The sequence below is a fragment of the Mesocricetus auratus genome, unplaced genomic scaffold (assembly GCF_017639785.1).
Source record: "Mesocricetus auratus isolate SY011 unplaced genomic scaffold, BCM_Maur_2.0 Super-Scaffold_100010, whole genome shotgun sequence".
Classification (NCBI taxonomy): Eukaryota; Metazoa; Chordata; class Mammalia; order Rodentia; family Cricetidae; genus Mesocricetus; species Mesocricetus auratus.
Window position 1 is genome coordinate 44453953 of NW_024429194.1, and position 21908 is coordinate 44475860.

The window sequence follows — 21908 nt, forward strand, 5'->3', positions numbered from 1 at the left end:
AAGTGTAATTGCTCTTCTTGCAGAGGACCTGAGTTCAGTTCAGCTCACAACCATCTGTTAAGTCCAACTCTGGATGAACTACACCCATTAACTGCACACCAAATAGACTCACCCTTCCTTAAGTTGCTTTTATCAGATACTTTGTCACAGCAGTGAGAAGAGTAAGTAACAAAGGGGGAAAAAAAGCATATAATGTAGAACCGTGACCAGCAACGAATGGCCTGATGACCTGGTCATGAGCTTGGGAGGAAATTATGGAAGACTGGTGTGGCAGTTTGGATGAAAATGCCCCCCATAGGCTCACAGGGAGTGGCACTATTAGAAGGTATGTGTTGCGGGAATGTTTCTGGCCTGGCAAGGGTCCCGCTGCCCTTGAGGCCCAAATAAACACACAAGATTTATATCAATTATGAAACTATTGAACAATGACTAGGACTTCTTATTGGCTTGCTCTGCCTTAATTATTAGCCCATTTCTATTATCTATGTATTTCCACATGGTCTTGGCTTACCAGAGTGTGCCGGGCATGACCTCTCTTCCTGGGCTCACATGGAGGGTCCGTCTACCTACGTTTCCCAGAATTCTCCTCCTTTCTTAGCCCTGCCTATACTTCCTGTCTTGTTAATCAGTGTTTTATTCATCACCAATAAGAGAAACATATATACAGAAGGACAACCCCATCAGGTGTGGTCTTATTGGAGTAGATGTGGCCCTGTTGGAGGAAGTGTGCCACTGGGGGTAGGATTTTTGAGGTTTCAGAAGCTCAACCTAAGCCCTGTGACTCAGCCTTCTTTCCTGCTGCCTCAGGATCCAGATATAGACCTCTCAGCACCTCTCCAACACCATGTCTGCCTGCATGTCACCATACTTCCCACCATGAAGATAATGGACTAAACCTCTGAACTGCAAACCACCACAATTAAATGTTTTCTTTTATAAGAGTTGCCGAAGTCATAATGTCTCTTCACAGCAATAGAAACCCTAACTAGGACCACTACCACAAGAAATTCTAGAAGAGAGGCAAATGTATGAACGATGGGAATTAGCATGAAGTATAAAGTTTTGTATCACACATTAATGTCCACTAGAAATCAACTACCACAGAAGAGGAAATAAACAACTAAGCAAACGAGAGGACTCAGTCAGGAAATGTCGGTGACCCTTGATTTGAAGACCAGAAAAATGAACATACTAATGGAATACTCACTATGGCAGAGTGGCAGAGATGGAGGCAGCATGTAGTTTTAACAGCATGGGCTTTTTCTCAAGATTATCAACAATAGAGACCAATGCAGTGCCCTGCTCAGAGCTTCCTAAGGCCTGGGGACTACGCACTGGGGATCCCATCCTGACGGACCAACCCATCCAGAGTTGGTAAGTGTCCTAGTCCTGCCTCCACCCATGGGAAGAGATAAGCATGGGCTATTTCCAGTCCACCTTCCGGTGCCCTGCTCAGAGCTTCAGAACCCATCCCGGCAGAGCAGGCCATAGAGGGTCTGCCAACTTCCCAGTACTAGTCCCACCTCCACCCACAGGAAGAGGGGAGCCATCAGAGGATTGGACCTGCTTGCAGCCACCAGAAGAAAACCTTAGAACTATACCAGGAAAGGAAGACACTCCACCTGAACCCACTGGAAGAAGGGATGGGAAGATGACAATATAAAAACACATTCAACAACAGAAAAACCAATATGACACCACCAGAGTCTAAGGACTCCACACCAGCAAGAACTGAACATCCCAACACAGGTGAAGCAAAAGAAAATGACCTTTAAAACAACTCCATGAAAATGATAGAGGTTCTCAAAGAGAATATGAGAAAATCTCTTAAAGAAATGGAAGAAAAAAACAAGCCAAAATATACAAGACATCAACAAATCTCTTTTAAAAAGCAAGGAAAGCCAAGAAAAACAATCAAATAGATGAAGGAAACAATTCAAACATTTCAAAACCTGAAAACAGAAATAGAGACAATAAAGAAAACACGAACTGAGAGAATGTTGGAAATAGAAAAGCTAAGTAAATGATCAGGAACTACAGATGTAAGCATAACCAATAGAATACAAGAGATGGAAGAGAGAATAACTGGCAATGATACACTAGGAGAAATAGATTCATTGACCAAAGAGAAATTTAAGTCCAACAAATCCCTAACACAAAATATACAAGAAATATGGGACACCATGAAAAGACCAAACTTAAGAATAATAGGTATAGAAGAAGGTGAAGAAACCCATCTCAAAGATGCAGAAAACATATTACACAAAATCACAGAAGAAAACTTTCCCAACCTAAAAAAAGTCATGCCAATGAAGGTACAATAAACTTACAGAACACCAAATAGAGTGGACCATGAAAAAAGTCCCCTTGCCACATAATAATCAAGCCTGCAAACATACAGAATAAAGAAAGAATACTAAGAGCAGCAAAGGAAAAAGGCCCGTAACATATAAAGGCAACCTATCAGAATTACACTTGACTTCTCCATGGAAACTCTGAAAGCCAGAATGTCCTGAATAGATATTCTACCAACACTAAGAGACCACGGATGCCAGTCCAGACTACTATACCCAGAAAAGCTGTCAATCACTATAGATGGAGAAAACAAGATATTCCATGACAAAACCAGATTTAAACAATACATATCCACTAATCCAGCCCTACAGAAAGTTCTGGAAGGAAAACTCCAATCCAAGGAAATTGACTACACTCACAAAAACATAAGCAATAGATAATCCCACTTTACCAACATCCAAAAGAAAAAGGGGTGGAAATCCATACGCAATACCAACAACAACAACAACAACAAATCCAAAACAAACAAGAATGAACAATCAATGGTCATTAATATCCCTCAATATTAATGGTCTTAACTCGCCCATAAAAAGGCACAGGCTAACAGAATGGATTCGAAGACAGAAACCATCCTTCTGCTGCATACAAGAAACACACGTCAGCTTCAAAGACAGATGTTACCTCAGAGTTAAGGGTTGGGAAAAGAATCTCCAATCAAATGGACCCAAGAAACAAGCAGGGGTAACATTCCTAATATCTAACAAATTAGACTTTAAACTAAAATCAATCAAAAGAGATGAAGGAGATCATTTCAAATTCATCACAGGAGAAATCCATCAAGATGAAGTCTCAATTCTGAACATCTATGCCCCACATACAAAGGCATCCACATTCCTAAAAGAAATGTTACTAAAGCTCATACCACACATAAAACCTCATACACTTATATTGGGAGACTTCAATACCCCACCCTCACCACTAGACAGGACCACCAGACAGAAACTTAACAAACAAAACTAATAGAAGCTATGACACAATTAGGTTTAACAGACATCTATGGAACAATCAATGGTCAAACACAAAAGAATATGCCTTCTTCTCAGCATCAACCACAAACTCATCAATACAGCAAACTTCAATAGGTATAAAGAAATTGGAGTAGTCCCCTGTAGCTTATCAGATCACCATGTTTTAAAGTTAGAATTCACCAGTACCACAAATTGCAGAAAACCTACAAACTCATGGAAATTGAACAATGTGCAATTGCATCATTCCTGGGTTAAGGAAGAAATAAAAAAATAAATTAAAGACTTCCTAGAATTCAACGAGAATGAAGACACAACATACCCAAAGTTATGGGACACTTTGAAAGCAGTGCTAAGAGGAAAGTTCATAGCACAAAGTACCCACATGAAGAAACTGGAGAATAGTCACACTAGAGAATTAACAGTACAACTGAAAGCTCTAGAACAAAAAGAAGCAAACTCATCCTGGAGGAGCAAATCTCAGCAAATAATCAAATTGTGGACTGAAATCAATAAAGCAGAAACTAGGAAAACAATACAAAGAATCAATGTAACAAAAAGTTGAGTCTTCGAGAAAATCAAAAGATAGACAAACTTTTATTCAAACTAACCAAAAGGCAGAGAGAAAACATACAAATTAACAAAGTCAGAAATAAAAAGGGGCACATAACAACAGACAATGAGGAAATCCAGATAATCATCAGGCAATACTTTGAAAACCTGTACTCCACAAAAATCTAAAGGAAATGAACAATTTTCTGGATAGCTATAACTTACCAAAATTAAATCAAGAACAGATAAGCAATTTAAATAGACCTATAACCCCTACTGAAAAAGAAGCAGTCATAAAAAGTTTCCCAACTAAAAAAAGCACAGGGCCAGATGGCTTCAGTGCAGAATTCTACCAGAAATTCAAAGAACAACTAATACCAATTCTTCTCAAAGTATTCCACACAATAGAAGCAGAAGGGTCATTGCCAAACCCTTTCTACGAGACTTCAATTACCTTGATACACAAGTCACACAAAAACATAACTAAGAAAGTGAACTACAAACCAATATCCCTCATGAACATTGATGCAAAAAAAAAAACTCAACAAAATACTAGCTAATCAAATCCAAGAACACATAAGAAAAATCACCCCCCATGATCAACTATGCTTCGTCCCAGGGATGCAGGGATGGTTCAACATATGAAAAGCCATCAATGTAATCCACCATATAAACAAACTGCAAAAGAAAAATCACATGATCATCTCACTAGATGCTGAAAAAGCCTTTGACAAAATCCCACACCCCCTTCATGATAAAGGTCCTGGAGAGATCAGGGATAACGGCATTATACCTAAACATAATAAAAACTATATACAGCAAACCAATAGCTATATACATCAAACTAAATGGAGAGAAACTCAACATGATTCCTCTAAAATCAGGAACAAGACAAGGCTGTCCACTCTCTTCATATCTCTTCAATATTGTACTTGAAGTTCTAGCTAGAGCAATAAGACAACAAAAGGAGATCAAGGAGATACAAATTGGAAAGGAAGTAGTCAAACTTTCACTATTTGCATAAGTGACCTGAAAAACTCTACAGCTGATAAACACCTTCAGCAAAGTGGCAGGATACAAGATTAACTCAAAAAAAAAAAAATCAGTAGCCCTACTATATACAGACAAAAAAATATGGGCTGAGAAAGAAAGCAGAGAAACATCACCCTTTACAATTGCTACAACAAAATAATATACCTTGGGGTAACACTAACCAAGCAAGTGAAAGATCTGTATAACAAGAACTTTGAGTCTTTAAAGAAAGAAATTAACTCTCTTGCTCTTACTCTCTTTCCCTCTTACTCTCTTACTCTCTCTTACTCTGTCTCTCTCTCTCTGTCTCTCTCATATCTTCTCTCTCTCTCTGCTCTACACAAGTTGGTACCTCTCACCCCCCTTTTCCCTCCCCGTCCACCAATAAACTCCACGTGGGATTGTTGAGTCACGGTCTGTGTCTCCTTGCTGGATAAACCTAAACATTTTAACAACATTGGTTCCCTGACCTGGACAGGCTCTCCCTGTGGCTCTGCTGCCTGCCGACCCGGCAGGTGACCACGCAGGTAACCTGCAACATCGGACCAACGGCCCACTTTCCATCGACCGGAATGCTACATTTTACATGCAACACTGGCTGCGATTTGGTAAGGAACCCCTTTAAGTCAGCAAAACCTTTCCCTAAACCCTAAGGGCTGACCACTGAGTGTCTGCCACCCTTATGGTGTTTTTGGAAACGTGGGGAATTCATCCAGCCACGATCTTCAAGATCACGGTTAGCCCCCATCGTCTGACAATCATTTTGGCTTGTTTTCCAAGGGCATGGCCTATTGGTAATTTTTCAGCTCCTTTATGAGCTTACGGTGGCTCTTCACCTTTCGGACGCTCCTTTCTGAGCCTACGGTGGCTCTTCGCCTTTCGGACGCTGGTTCCTTTTATCGGGTGGTCTTTTCCGCCCTTACTAGACTCTCGGGCTGATGAGCTCTGAAGAGTTGATCTGGCCGTTTTATTTTCCTTTAGACCGGACTCATGGGTAACAAACCGACAAAGTACATTCCTCTATGCCTTAAGTCATCCAGACTCACTTATCTCAGTATATTTTGTGGGACCTCTCTAGTCACTGCCAGCGATCTGTTCGATGGAAGGAGTTGCCCTATGTTCAAGCTTTTCTCTACCTCTCTCCTAAACATTCTCTTCAACATTCTTTGTTCCTCTAAATCTCATTCTTCTAGCTTTAAAAACTCCTGCCAGTCACAGAGGCTTCCCACCACATCCCATCTTGGCTAAACCTGCCTCAGGGTGGGAACCACCTTCCACCTGGGAGTGTTCTGTCTTGCCTCTCTCCTGTTGATCCCAGTTTAGCATCTGCTCAGGACACTCTGAGAGTTTTTCATTTTTTCCCCACAAATGAGGTTTGAGGTTTCGGATTTTTTACTGCTCGGACCCACGAGGGGTCTCTCGGGTTTTATACCCTGGCACGGGCCGTTCATTCATTTCTTAGACCTACGGTGGTCACATCTTTCTGCCTCACTCGTGGAGAAAAAAGGCCGGAAATGTGCCTATAGAGGCCACCATCTTGGCGATCTAAACCATTCGGTCTACCATGCGGCCTAGCTTGGAAACGTGTTTACTGAGTCCGCCATATTTACTGCGTGACCTAGCTGTAGACACGCCCACTCAGACCAGCCAGCTTCTGCCGGAAAAGCCTGCTGATAGATACAATTCATTTACTTTTTGTCTCTTTTGCGCTTTTACTTTTGTCTCTAATTGCATCTTTCACTGGCCCTGTTGTGCATGGCTTGTTTATGGAATACTGTGCCTTTCCAGGGTTCCCTGTTCTATCTACAATAAATCTTCCTTCTCATCATCTGTTTACTACAAGTTTGGGTCAAACACTTTTACCCAATCCTGTTTAATGTATCTATATGTATGTGTAAAAAATAAGGTAACTTTAATTCAACTATACTAAATATCAAGTATTTCTAAACTGTTATATCTTTTAAATGATGATAAACATTTAAAGTTATAAGGGTCTATTTCAGATTAACAAAATATAACAAGTCCTTCCTGTAAGCTGGTTACAAAGGTAAAGCTTCTATTACTTCTATTCTCTAGCCATCTATGAGCTTAAGGCGAGTCACTAAAGATAAATTTTGTCTACTAAAATGTACTAAACAAACAGTCCTCAAATGCTCAGAGATCTAGAGAACATGGCATTTAAATGTTTTATTTAAAAGCTTTTTATAACAGAGACAGGCCAGCTGCTGGCACCACCCCATTTCCTCCAAGAAGACTGGTGGACACTGAAGAAAATCTGCCCACAAAAGTGGCAACGTTGGCCACTAAGCAACCCTGCCCTTCACCTCAATTGCTTCAAAGGACTCTTCAGACCGTGAATAAGAGGACACTGGAATCAACTTTCTCCATGTTGCTCAGGTAGGAAAGTCTTCCTAAAAAGCCCCAATCCACAGGTCTCACTATCAGCAAAAGGCAGGTGTTCTTGGAGCCTCTGATTTCAACAACTGTGGAGGCCCTTGGGGGTGGCTGTCCATGCAGTCAGCTACTAAGTCTCTCATTCTCCAATCTCAGGTAAAATCTTATCCTTCTCAAGAACTCTGATGCTTTTGACGGCTGGTAGCTTTGCCACCTTAAAGTAGTAGACAAGGCAAAGCTCTGTCATAAAACAGATTTCAGGAATAAGTACTCTAAGGTTTATCTATATAAGACGTTTAAGTTGAGACATTAAAAAAATGTGTTCCAGGTTTCTCTCTTTCATTATACTACTTTTCATAGTCTTAACATTAATCAATAAAGTTCTGATAAGCTACTAATCTAACTCCGACAGTGCTAAACAACTATACCACTTTATGATCATAACTATAAGCTCAAAATTAAGGTGCTTTTCATTGTGCTAAAATATCTGTCAGTTTTAATACTTATGTTTTAACAAGCTCAAAGGATTCTTGTAAGTTCCAGAAAGCCAAATTGGACCCATCCAAACAGGTCAGATTCACTCCAGATATTATTCAACTTCTCCCTGGTCCTGGAACTTCCTTCCCTCATCTTGGGACCCCTCGGGAACCCCCTCCCTCTTCTTACAGTCTTCCCCTCAATTACCAGGACCTAAGAAAGAAAATTTTAAACCTAACTTTGTTCTCTACTCTGCTAACATCTTGCCAGATCTACAGAGGTGCCAGACAGTCCCATACAGCCTGGACTACAATAGAACAACCAGCGTGGCAACACCCCAACTTTCTCAGGTTCCCCAAAGATGATTGACGCCCCCAGGTCAGCAGGAAACAGTCTTAAGAACTCAACGTCCTTGATCCCGAACCTGCCACGTCTAACACCCCCATCTCTTTTTAATCATAAATAAAGGTGGGAATGAAAGGTTCAGGCATTGCGCTGGCCTGCCCTGTTACCTGACAGGATGCACTCAGGCAACACTCTGGCCAGCCCAGAGTTCCGTGAGAACCACGCAGGTGCAAAGGACCCCTTTAAAGGACTGACCCCTGTCCGTTTACTCTCTCTTGCTCTTACTCTCTTTCCCTCTTACTCTCTCTTACTCTGTCTCTCTCTCTATCTCTGTCATATCTTATCTCTCTCTCTCTCTCTCTCTCTGCTCTACACGGGTTGATTACCTCTCACCCCCTTTTCCCTCCCCATCCACCAATAAACTCCATGTGGGATTGTTGGAAAAAAAAAAAAGAAAGAAATTAAAGAAGATACCAGAAAATGGAAAGATTTCCCATACTCCTGGATAGGTAGGGTCAACATAGTAAAAATAGCAATCTTGACAAAAGCAATTTACAGATTCAATTCAATCCCAAATACCAACACAATTCTTCACAGACCTGGAAAGAACAATAGTCAACTTTATATGGAAAATCAAAAGACCCAGGATAGCCAAAACAACCCTGTACAATAAAGGAACGTCCAGAGGAATCACCGTCCCTGACTTCAAGCTCTATTATAGAGCTATAGTCCAGAAAAAAGCTTGGTATTGATAAAAAATAGACAGGTAGACCAATGGAATCGAATTGAAAATCCTGATATGGACTCACACGCCTACAAACAGCTGATTTTTGACTAAGAAGTTAAAATTATACATTGGAAGAAAGACAGCATCTTCAACAAATGGTGCTGGCATAACTGGATGCTGGCATGTAGAAGACTGTAGATAGATCAATATCTATCACCATGCACAAAACTTAAGTCCAAATGGATCAAAGACATCAACATAAATTCAGCCACATCGAACCTCTTAGAAGAGAAAGCAGGAGGTACCCTTGAAAGAATTGGTACATGAGACAGCTTCCTGAACATAACACCAGTAGCACAGACACTGAAATCAACAATACATGGGACCTCCTGAAACTGAGAAGCTTCCGTAAGGCAAATGACACAGTCAACAAGACAAAACAGCAACCCACAGAATGGGAAAAGATATTCACCAATCCCACATCTGACAGAGGGCTGATTTCCAAAATATATAAAGAACTCAAAAAGCTAATCACCAAAACACCAAATAACCCAATTAAAAAGTGGAGTACAGAACTAAATAGAGATTTCTCAATAGAGGAATCTAAAATGACTGAAAGACACTTAAGAAAGTGTTCAACATCCTTAGTCATCAGGGAAATGCAAATCAAAACAACTCTGAGATACCATCTTACTCCTGTCAGAATGACTAAAATAAAAAATACCAACTACAGTTTATGCTAGAGAGGATGTAGAGAAAGGGGAACACTCCTCCACTGCTGGTGGAAGTGCAAACTTGTACAGCCACTTTGGAAATCAGTATGGCAGTTCCTCAGGAAAATGAGAATCAGTCTACCACAAGACTCAGCAATCCCACTGTTAGGCATATATCCAAAAGATGCACATTCATACAACAAGGACATCTGTTCAACTGTGTTCATAGCAGCATTATTTTTAATAGTCAGAACCTGGAAGCAACCGAGATGCCCCTCAACTGCAGAATGTGTAAAGAAAATGTGGTGTATTTACACAGTGGAGCACTTACTACTCAGTGGAAAAAAACAATAGAATCTTGAAATTCACAGGCAAATGGATGGAACAAGAAAAAACTATCCTGAGTGAAGTAACCCAGTCACAAAAAGACAAACATGGTATGTACTCACTCATACATGGATTTTAGACATAGATCAAAGGATTATCAGCCTACAGTCCACACTGCCAGAGAAGCTAGGAAACAAGGCAGACCCTAAGAGGGACATACATGCTTCCCCGGAGAAGGGGAAAGGGACAAGATCTCCTGAACATATTGGGAGCATGGAGGGAGAGGAGTGAGAAAGAGAAGAGGAGAAGAGGAGGGGAGTGGAGGACATGAAAGAGCAGGAAGGTTGAGTTGGGGGAAGAATAGAAGAGGAATACCTTAATAGAGGGAGGCATTATAGTTTTAAAGAGAAATCTGGCACTAGGGAAATATCCAGAGATCTACAAGGTTGACCCCAACTAACAATCTAAGCAATAGTGGAGAAGTTACCTTAAATACTCTTCTCCAATAATGAGATTGATGACTACCTTATATGCCATTCTAGAGCCTTCATCCAGTAGCTAATGGAAGCAGAAGCAGACACCCACAGCTAAACACTGAACTGAACTCCTGGAATCCAGTGCAGAGAAGGAGCAGTGGTGAGCAAAGGGATCAAGACCAGGCTGGTGAAGCCCACAGAAACAGCTGACCTGAACAAGGGGGAGTTCATGGACCCCAGACTGATAGCTGGGAAACTACCATAGGACTGATCCAGACCTCCTGAAGTGGGTGTCAGTGAGGAGGCCTGAGCAATCTATGGGGCCTCTGGTAGTGGATCAGTATTTATGCCTAGTTTAATAACGGACTTTGGGAGCCCATTCCACATAGAGGGACACTTTCTCAGAGTAGACACATGGGGGAGGGCCTAGGCCCTGCTCCAAATGATATGACAGATTTTGAAGATTCCCCATGGAAGGCCTCACCCTCCCTGGAGAGCAGAAAGGGGATGGGGAGGGAGGGAGGGAGAGGGAACTGGGATTGACATGTAAAACAAGCTTGTGAAGGGAGGGAGAGGGAACTGGGATTGACATGTAAAACAAGCTTGTTTCTTATTTAAATTTACAAAAGACTATTTAAAAAAAATTTTTAAATAGAGACCAAAGCTAGTCACTTAGTAGCAAGTTGATGGCAGTAGACACTTTGTGTCATGGAGTAGCCAATGATGTATTCTCTCAGGGACAGACATTTATCTCCAGTTTGGCCTTATCTTTCCTTCTTCCATCTGTCTTGTCACCACCATGGTTTTTTATTTTATAGGGGCTAATCTGCAGGCAGAAACTCACACACAAGAACTAGGTGTCTGGTAGTTCACGTCTTTAATCCCAGCACTTTCGAGGCAGACAGAGGTGACTCTCTTGAGTTCAAGCCAGCCTGATCTACAGAGTCAGTTCTAGGACAACCAAGGCTACAAAGAGAAAACCTCTCTCCAAAACAAACAATAAAATAAAAAACAAGAGAGAGGGAGGAGAGAGAGAGAGAGAGAGAGAACAAAAACAAAGCAAAACACACACAGAAATACCATCTGAAAAGCAACCAGCATTCTCTAATTGTGTGGCTGGGGAAAGAGCCTGTTAAGGCAATTCTGTTGTAGCCTTAGGGTGAATCCCTCAGATCTGCTTTCGTGAACAGCCTGCAGTTCAGAAGCCAGGAGTACAGTTAACAGACAGTCTCCAACTACAGCATCTTCAGGAGCCACTAAACATTTAGGCTGAGCCTGTGGTCTTCCCGGCGTGTCCAATTTACTAAGCCATCACTAACTATTTGCAACTCATTCTTGGACAATTATTATTCCAGAACTCCTGTGAAACTAGTTGGTGTTTTCTCCAACTGGCACTGTAGTCTGTGACTCTCTCTTTACCTTCTCCTTTCACAGGTGACAATCCACACAGATCTGAAGACATTCTCTGTGATTTGAATGAGAATATCCCCCCACAGGCTCATGTATTTAAATGTTTTTCCCCCAGTTGGAAGAATTAGGAAGTGTGGCCTTGTTGGAGGAAGTGACTGGGGGGGGGTGGCCTTTGAGTTTTCGAAAGCCAGTGCCTGGCTCAGTCCCTTTCTCTGCTTTTCTACCTGAAAGCACTGCCTGCCTGCTACTGTGATCCCCACCATGATGGTCAACATGGAAAGTGGAAAAAAAGAAAATACACCCCCTATGAATTATAGTTGGAATTTTTCTTTGGGCCACCAACCAGCTCCCAAATAAAGATGTGGAGATTTATTACTAATTATGAAAAATTGGTCTTAGTTTAGACGTATCCTACTAGCCTTACAACTTAATTTAACCTGTTTCTATTCCTCTATGTTTTGGGTAGGGGCTTCTTACCTCTCATTCTTATGTCCTACTTTCCTGCTTCCTCCGTGTCCAGCTGGCTCTTTTTCTTTCTTTCCCCAGCCTAAATTCCTCCTCCTACTTACCTTCCCTGCCTAGACGGTCCCACCCATACCCCCTCCCTCACTATTGGCCATTCAGCTTTTTATTAGACCAATCAGGTGCCTTAAGCAGGCAAGGTAAACACAGTAGCAACACAGTTATACAAATGCAAAACATCTTTGCATAGTTAAACAAATATAACACATTGTTGCACAGTTAAACAAATATCCCCCAACAACACATATTAAGAAACCAAAAGGTATGTGGGAACTAACAAGACATTAACCATTCCAGTGTTTGATGTTTGAATTTTAAGATATACAAATTGAATATATAGTTCCATATAAATTCCTTTCAAAGCAAATGATAAAGGAAAAAGAAATAAGATCTGGATTTCAAACTCTGTGGGCTTTAAGGGGAGACACAGCCAGATGTAAGAGAGTTATCCAATCAGTCTGGATTGACAGGCCTCCCATTCTAGGATCAGAATCATGTACAAAACACAGTAGCAAATGAGGCATGACTAAGGCCCAGTTGACAGGTCCAGTAAGGAGAAACACACAGGCCTTTTGAGGTGCAGACATTTTATTACTTACATAGATGAAGGGTTGCCATAAGCTCCAGTTTCATGGGTTCATTTTCCCATACAACAAAAAGGATGACTCAAAACCAAAAGGGTCAGCACTGGACATCTCCTTCTGGAGAAGCTAATTCTAGCCTGTCACAGGGTGCTTTTAAAGTCTGTATATTACAAATACAAGAGCTAGAAAGTCTCACATCTCATCAGTAGTTAGGGAACAACAAAGAACTTGTGGATCTCTGGGGCAGTTAGCCAATACAAATTGGACTTCGCATTTTTGTTTTTGTTTTATTTTGTTTTGTAAGAAGGTGAGGGAGGCTCTGGAGTTTGAGGAGGGAAGAACGAGATGACCAACATTTTATTGCATGAAATTCTCAAAGAGTAAATAGAAACACCTTTCTTATTTAAAGAAGAAGAGAGAAACTCATGGGTGATAGCCAGAAGAGCTGGTATCATCTTCTTGTATTCTGATAGAATAAGAAACTCTACCAAGGCTGTGATTCCCTGTGGCTCATGCCTTTGCCTGTATGACCAATGTACCTATGTGAAAGCTGCCAGTGTGCCAAAGTGGAGTTGCTCCCCTACAGGCCCCAAGTGGATTCTGGCCTTGTGAATCTGATATAAAGTCAAGTAAGGCTTTTCTCTCTTTCCAGGTGAGGCACCCCTAGCCTTGGCCTTGCCTTTGTCTGCCACACCTGCCTTGGTGGACAGCTGTTAGCACATTTTTGCTGTGGTAAATGACATGTCTTCTAGCTCTGCCTTTCAATAAGAGTATTTAACTTCATGACGGTAATGAATGGAATGAATGTACAAAAACTAAAATAAGTCAAAAGGAACAACACCAAAAAGAAGACCCAAACTTTAATATTTCTGTGTCCTCCAATGGAAACAAGAAAGCATCTTTAACAAATGATGCTGGTCTAACTGGATGTCAGCATGTAGGAGAATACAAATTGATCCATATCTATCACCTTGCACAAAACTCAAGTCCTAGTGGATCAAAAACCAAGTGGATCAAAAACCAGATACACAGTTTGTAGCCAACCTGGTCTACAGAGTGAGTTCCAGGACAGCCAGGGCTATGGAGTGAAACCCTGTCTTAAAAAAAAAAAAAGATACTCTAAATCTAATAGAAGAAAAAATAGGGAATAGCCGTGAATGTAGTGACACAGGAGACAACTTCCTGACTATAATACCAGTAGCATAGGCACTAAAAACAAATATCAATAAATGGGACCTCATGAAACCTAGAAGATTCTGAAGGCAAAGGACACAATCAATAGAACAAATTATAACCTACAGAATGGGAAAAGATCTTCACCAACTCTATACCCAACAGATGGCTAATATCTAAAATACAGAAAGAACTCAAGAAACTAGACATCAAGAAAACAAATAACCCAATTTTAAAATGGGTTACAAGTATGTTGGGAATTTCCACTCCAGTCTCACTCCTCCCATTCCAGACCCCACCCCTCAGAAAGCCTGCTGAGGGTCAGCTACTTCCCTGGAGCTGCTGAAGACCATGCTTACAGGTTTTTTAAGACCTGGTTGCCAGACCTGCCACATGATCTCTCCTCCTTTCATTTCTGAGTCACCTAGGAGTGCTCTGCTTTGCTTTGCTCTATTTATTTAAACCTGGTCTCATTTATTTGGCTGGATTTGGCTTATTGCATCAGTGGAGGAGCCCAATAACTGGGTATCCAATACTTATCAATACTAAATCTCAACAGAGGAATCTCAAATGGCCGAGAAACACTTAAAGAAATGTTCAATGTCCTAAGCCATCAGGGAAACTTAAATCAAAACTATTTTGAGATTCCATCATATACCTGTCATAATGGCTAAGATAAAAAACACAAGTAACAGTTTATCCTGGTGAGGATGTGGAGTAAGGGGAACACTCCCCCATTGCTGGTGGGAGTGAAAACTTGTACAGCCACTATGGAAATCAATATGGTGATTCCTCAGAAAATTGGGAATTGATCTACTTTCAAGACCCAGCTTTCTTAGTTATTGCTGTGAAGAGATACCATGACCATAGCAACTCTTACAAATGAAAACAGTTAACTTAGGGGGCTTGCTTACAGTTTCCAAGGTTTAGTCCATTATCATCATGGCAGGGAATGTGGTGTGTAGGCAGACATAGTACGAGAGCTGAGAGACCCATAGGTTGATTGACACACTGGGTGTTACTCTGAGCCAAGAAAACCTCAAAGCCTGCCCTTACAGTGACACACTTCCTCCAACAAGGCCATACCCACTCCAACAAAGCCACACCTCCTAATAGTGCCACTCCCTATGAGATTATAGAGGCCGATTACATTCAAACTACCACACCAGCTATGCCATTCTTGGGCATATACCCAAAGGACACTCCATCCTACCAAGGACACTTGCTTAATCATGTTCATTGCAGCTTTATTCATAATAGAAATTGGGAACAACCTAGATGTCCTCAACCAAAGAGTGGATAAAGAAAACGTGGTACATTAACACCATGGAGTATTATAACTCAGCTGTTAAAGACAATGACATCATCACATTTGCAGACAAATGGATAGAACTAGAAAAAAATTATCCTGAATGAGGTAACCCAGACCCAGAAAGACAAGCATGGTATATACTGACTTATAAGTGGACATTAGCTGTGAAGTAAAGGACACTTATGCTACAATCCACAGACACAGAAAGGCTAAGTAACAAGGAGGGCTCAATGGGGTGGGGGAGGGGGGAAGACACAGATCTCCCTGGAAAAGGAAAATTGAATAGATGTCAAGGGTGGACTAGTGCCTAGTATGGATGAGAACAGGAATAATCTGGGAGGGGGTGGGAGGGATGGAGGGAGAAAATACTGGAAGAGACAACTGGAACTGTCATGATGTAGACACCTAACACTGTGGAAACTTCCTGTAATCTACAAGAGTGACGCTGGTGAAGTCTCCTAGTAACAGGGATATGGAGCCCAAACTGGCCACCTTCTATAGCCAGGCAAGGCTTCTAGCAGTGGGACTGGGGCATCAACCCAGGCACAAACTTTTGACCTACAATATGTCCTGCTGCAATGTGTGCTGAGGTGGGAGTGATGGGCCACACCACGAGAGGAAGCCCATGCCTGACACTACCTGGATGGCCAGGAACCAGAGGCAGGATAACCCAGAGACCCAGGATAGAACCAAACACAACCTAGGGGAAAAATCAATGGAATGATTCCTAATGGTATTCTGCTATACACACAGATCAGTGCTTTGCCCAAGTGTCATCAGACAGTCATCATCCAGAAACTGATAGGAGCAGGTGCAGAGACTCACAGCGAAACACTAGGCAGAGCTCCAGAAGCCCCTCTGAAGATAGAGAGGAAGGATTTTAGGAGACAGAGGGGTTGAGGACACCCAAGAACACAGCCCGCAGAATCAACTAATCAGGGGCTTTAGGGGTTCACAGAGACTGAAATGACACTGCCTGGGTCTGAGCTAGGTCCTTTGTGTATAACTTATGGTTGTGTAGCTTGGTATTCTTGTGAGACTCCTAGCAGTGTGAGTGAGTCTCTGACTCTTTAGCCTACTCCTGGGACCCTTTGTTTCCTACTGGGTTGCTTCATCCAGCCTTAATATGTGCCTAGTCTTATTGTAGGTACAAACATTGTAGGCAATGCTTGGTTAATATCTGTAGGAACAAGAGACCTTGGCCAGAGGCCCACTTCCCATCAGCCTGGGAGCAGGCAGCTGTAACCGGTAGAAAACATATTTACCAAAAACAATCCAGTGTCCATAAAAACGTGTTTACAGGAACAATAAGTTCATGATGTTTTCATTAGGGCTCTCCCACGGGAACACCCTGACCTTGACCTTTCCAATAAAAGACCTAACCACCTCTTCCTGACCCCCCACCACCACCTCTGGTGTCAGGGCATATAACCAGCCGGGGTAAGAATAAAGTGAAGCTTTCTTGAAGCCTCCTTGAAGCCTTCTTTCACCACCAACTGGTCTCTGTGTCATCAATCCCGACACCCTCTGCAGATTCTCCACCAGGCTGTGCAGCGGGCATGGCAAATATCCCTGGGAGGCCTACTCTTTTTTTAAGGGAAGTAGAGGAGGAGTGGATCTAGAAGAGAGGGGATGTGAGAAGGAGAAACTGTCATTGGGATGTAATGTATAAGAGAAGAATAAAAGAAAATAAAGCTGGTTACTACTGGGGAAAAATGATTTCTACGTGATCACTGAAGAGGATTAAAGTAGGTACTCAACCACCCAATCACACTCAAGCAGGCCAAGAATTCCAGACCCATGTAGAGATCACCCATCTAAGGGTAAATAGTACCATGACCAAATCAAAACAAGCAGTGATTTTTCCAACCTCCAAGGTAAGGATACTAATGTGTGGATCACAGATACCTAGTAATAATATCTAAGAGTGGTTATTTACTCCCATTCATTAATCTGTTCATGATTTATTTATTCAACCCACTTTTTGCAAACCTATATTAGAGGCTGAACAAATAAATATTGGTGAATAAAGTAGATGAGGTCCAATTCTGATGGACTCTATGTGCTACTAAGGAAAACAGGCACACAGAAATGCACAAATTACACCAAGTGCTGAGAAGGAAAAGTATTTGGCATGAAGCTGAATATATTATTATTCATGTTTGTTACACCTTTACAGAGTCATGTAACCTAGCATGAAAAGAAAAAACATACACATTGGTGTTTTGCCTTCATGTTTGCCTGTGTGAGAGCATCATATCCCTGGAACTGGAGTTACAGTTGTGAGCTGCCATATGGGTATTGGGAATTGAACCCAGGTCCTCTGGAAGACTAGTCAGTGCTCCTAACCACTGAGCCATCTCTCTAGGCCTGAACATAAATATTGTTATAGAAAGACTTTTTTCTTTCAGAATTTAGTTCTTTTTTTCTAAGTTCTCTTTATTTTTCCCTTTGAGAAAAATATTTTCATACTTTCTGTGATGGCTATTCTTGGTTGTCAACTTGACTATATCTGGAATTAACTAAAACCCAATAATGGAGGGCACACCTATGAGGAATGTTTTGTTTAACTTGAAGTAAATCCACTTCTAGTCCAGATATTTGAGGTGGAAAGACACACACCTTTAATCCAGACCTTGAAGCAGGAAGACACACCTTTAATTTGGACTGCACGTTCTGCTGGAAGTCTATATAAGGACATAGGAGAAGGAAGCCTTTGCTCTTTCCCGGTTTGCCCTCACCTTGCTCTCAAGTTCATTCCTTTGCTAGCATTAGAGCCTACTTCTTCAGGATTCCAGTATACACTGAAGACCAGCTGAGACATCCAGCCTTGTGAACTGAGCAACTACTAGATTCTTGGACTGTCTGTTCACAGACAGCCATTTTTGGATTAGCTGGAATGCAGTTTGTAAATCATTCCAAAAAATCCCCTTTCTATATATAGAGATGTTCATTCTATAAGTTCAGTTACTCGAGAACCCTGATTAATATAATTTCTCACACATAATTTCTCTTGGTTTACTCTTAAATTGATATTTATAAATCATATACATTATAATACATAGTAGCTGGCTTAATGTCTTCATTACAAGCCCACCCCTTTGAGGGCATTTTCTATTAACTGTATCTGCTTGTTCTGTGTATGCTCATAGTTTTTTTTACTATTTCCATTTTTTAAATTAAAAAATAGGTCTTTTGGGATTGGGGAGATGAATCTGTAGGTAAAGTGCTTGCTACACAAGCATTAGGACTTGACTTTGAATCCCCAGCATTCCAGTAAGAAACTGGGCATGATGATGCTGGAAAGTGGGGACAGATTCATCCTGGGGGCTTTCTGGTCAGAGATCTAGACTCTTGATTCCACACATGCACACATGGGAACAATTACACCCCCACCCCCACATAGACAGCATAGGTATTTAAGCTGTGCTGCTGGGGATCAAATCCAGGGCTTTATGCCTGCTAGGAAAGCACTGTTCCACTGAACCCCAGTCCCAGGCCCCAAACCAGTATCTTGTATATGACAGCTCTCCAAGTTGGTTATTGTTATCCTATTTGATAGCTTAGTGATTTTCACGAGGTATTTCTGTGACGCCTGTACTCATGTGGATGTCCCTCTTTAAACTGTAAATATGTTTCATTACCAAACGTTACTAAAGAAGCTGATTTGGCCAAGAGCCAGGAGGGAAATTCAAGCAGGGATACAGGAGAAGGGTGGAGTCAGGGAGTCACCAGCAGCCACCAGGGAAGCAAGATGTGAGGTAACTAGGCACAAGCCTTGTGGTAAAACATGGACTAATAGAAATGGGTTGATTTACGTTGTAATAGCTAGTTAGTACGCAGATGTGGGACTTAGCTGGATGCACAAAAGCTTCTAGCTACATTGTACTCCTGTACTGTGAAGTCGCTGACTTCTCTGTTCATTAATGGGTCAGGATGAACACCCCATGAGAATGTTCTATGTGTATGTGTTATCAGCATGTACCCTCAGCTCTCTGGCAGTTTACAACTCTGCCTTAGCCCTAATTTCCTACTTAAATAGGGTCTTCCCATTGACACTCTGATTTCCAACCTGTCCAGCTTTGGAGCTGCACCACAATAATGCCTCCTCTGGGGCTACAAGGCTTCTGGTTTTTATAGCAACTAAGGGCAAGATTTGCTGGTTCAAGGCTACAGTGGAGCTGGTAGTATGTAGTGAGAGCAATTCAAAATGTTATCAGGCACGCAGTCCTGAGACTTGGAAGGCTTTCCTTAATATTCATTATAGTATTGCAAGCCTTCAATTTCTGGAGATCAGAAAGGCTGGCTTGACCTTTCATACAGTTTTCTCATTGTTCTTGAGGAGGGGACAGATTTACAGAGTTCTTCATTCTAACATTCCAGCAGCTTCAGACTCTTTGGGATAAATGAAAATGTCCGGGATGATGCTCTAAACTAATTTTGTGCCCATCGGAGTGGAGACAAGCATTATGGGAGAATTATTGGTAGACTTCATTGAGGTGTATGCTATATACAAATTTTAATCAGTTTAAGTATAGCTTGGTGGTTTAGTGTTTCTGTTTTTTTTATTTATTTTTCAGTTTAAATTTAGATAAGAAACAAGGTTGCTTCACAAGTCAGTTCCAGGTCCCTCTCCCTTTCCCTCCCCTACTCCCGTGCCCCCCCAGCCCCCCCATTATCCCCTCATTTCCCCAGGGAGGGTGAGGCCTCTATGGGGTTGTCCATAGTCTGTCATTTCATACAGGGCAGGGCCTAGACCCTCCCCCCAAGAGTTCAGGGTGAGAGTGCACCTCACATTGTTGGATGGGAGTCCAAAGTCCGTGTGTATACTCGGGTAGTGTTTCTGTTTTAACTAACAATTTTTCATGGAAAAAATGATAGTTTTGTATCTTTGTAGTAGGAAGATCTGAGCAACAATACCCATGACCTTAAATACCCTTTGTAGTGAAAACAATTAAATAAATCAGTTTTGAAATATACACTAATCTTGGCCTTGTATTGCTGACTGTACCCTTGTACGCGTAGAACAGTGTCGGAACATGATCCAGGAATGGAGTCCTGTGAGGATTCGGAGTGCTTGTGGAGAAACTCCAAAACAAGTGTGTTGTGACCTCAGTTTCTTTATAACATGGAATTGTTCTTGGACTATGTTTTCATGCCCCTCCCAGGTGTAGTGGATAGGAGTGAGTGTGCTTCAGATTAATTGTTACAACTGACTTTGTATGAGACTTCAGTCTGCTTCCTTCATCAGCTCCATTTTCCCAGGTCCCATGGCCTATAGAGCAGTGACAGACCAAAAGTCTCTCCTTTCCCTGTCCCTCTCAACCAGGTTCTCCTCTCCACTTCTGAGTTTGATATTTTTAGAATCTACACATAGGTGAGACTCTTAGTTTATATGCATTAGCTTATTTTAGAATAATGTTCCCCAGGTTGACTCAAATTGTCCTAAGTGAATTTTTTTTGGTAGCTGGATAATACTTCATTGTGAACACTGATTTTAGACCCATTTACATGTTGATCGGCTGTGGGAAAATTTATAGGTAAGAGAAATGATGGAAGTTGTGTGAGCTTAGTATGTTATTCTCCTAATCATGTTCAAGACTGAGGCAATTCACTAGCAGGATGGGCCCAGCTTAAGGACTGGAATTTTGATGATTCCAAATACCATCATCAGTGTGCACTGGTATCTCCAACAAGTACTTCTTGACTTCATTCCCATATAAATATTGTTTCTCAGAAGAACATTGCTCAGGCCTGCAATGCCAAGCTCTAAGTAATACATGCTACAAATCCACAGACACATGGAGTCTTTGGCAGAAATACTGAACAGGAGCTAAGAAATACATTTTATAGAAAAGTATAAGCACTTTGTAATGCAGATTCCATGAGTTTGAAATACTCATGGAATAATCATGAGGTCCAATTTCTTTTCTTAGCCCTTAGGTAATCAAAAGGAACTTTTATACATGATTTCACCTATGGTGAGTGAACTTTTATAACTAAAAAAGATGTGGAAAAGATAACTATCTCAGCACAGAAGTACAGTTCAGTAGACCACTTGTCACTTACATTGGGATTCTTGGAACTCACAGTTGGTCCAGGCATGTAGGGATATTAGGGTAAAAGTGATGAATATTTATTAAATACATAAGCTTGGCATCTATCTTATGTGTTTATGGGTTTTTCTTTGTGAAGTTTTGTCTTTGAAACAGGGTCTTGCTATATAGCCCAGACTAGACTTGAACTCTCAATAAGCCTGCTTTGGACTCCTTAATGTCACCATCACCACACTTTGCCCCACTTTGCAGGATGACTCACTATATATGGCCACCTTACATTTGAACTTGAACCCTCCTGTTTCAGCCTCTCCAAAATGGCTAGGATTCCAGGTGTATAGCACCAAATTTTCAGTAATAATTACCACAAAAGTTAGTTGTAAAAGTCTGTGAGATGGGCGTGCAAATACAGATAGCTTCCACCAAGTCTAATGACATAAGTTTGATCACTGGAACTCATGTGGTAGAAGGAAAATTGACTCCTGCAA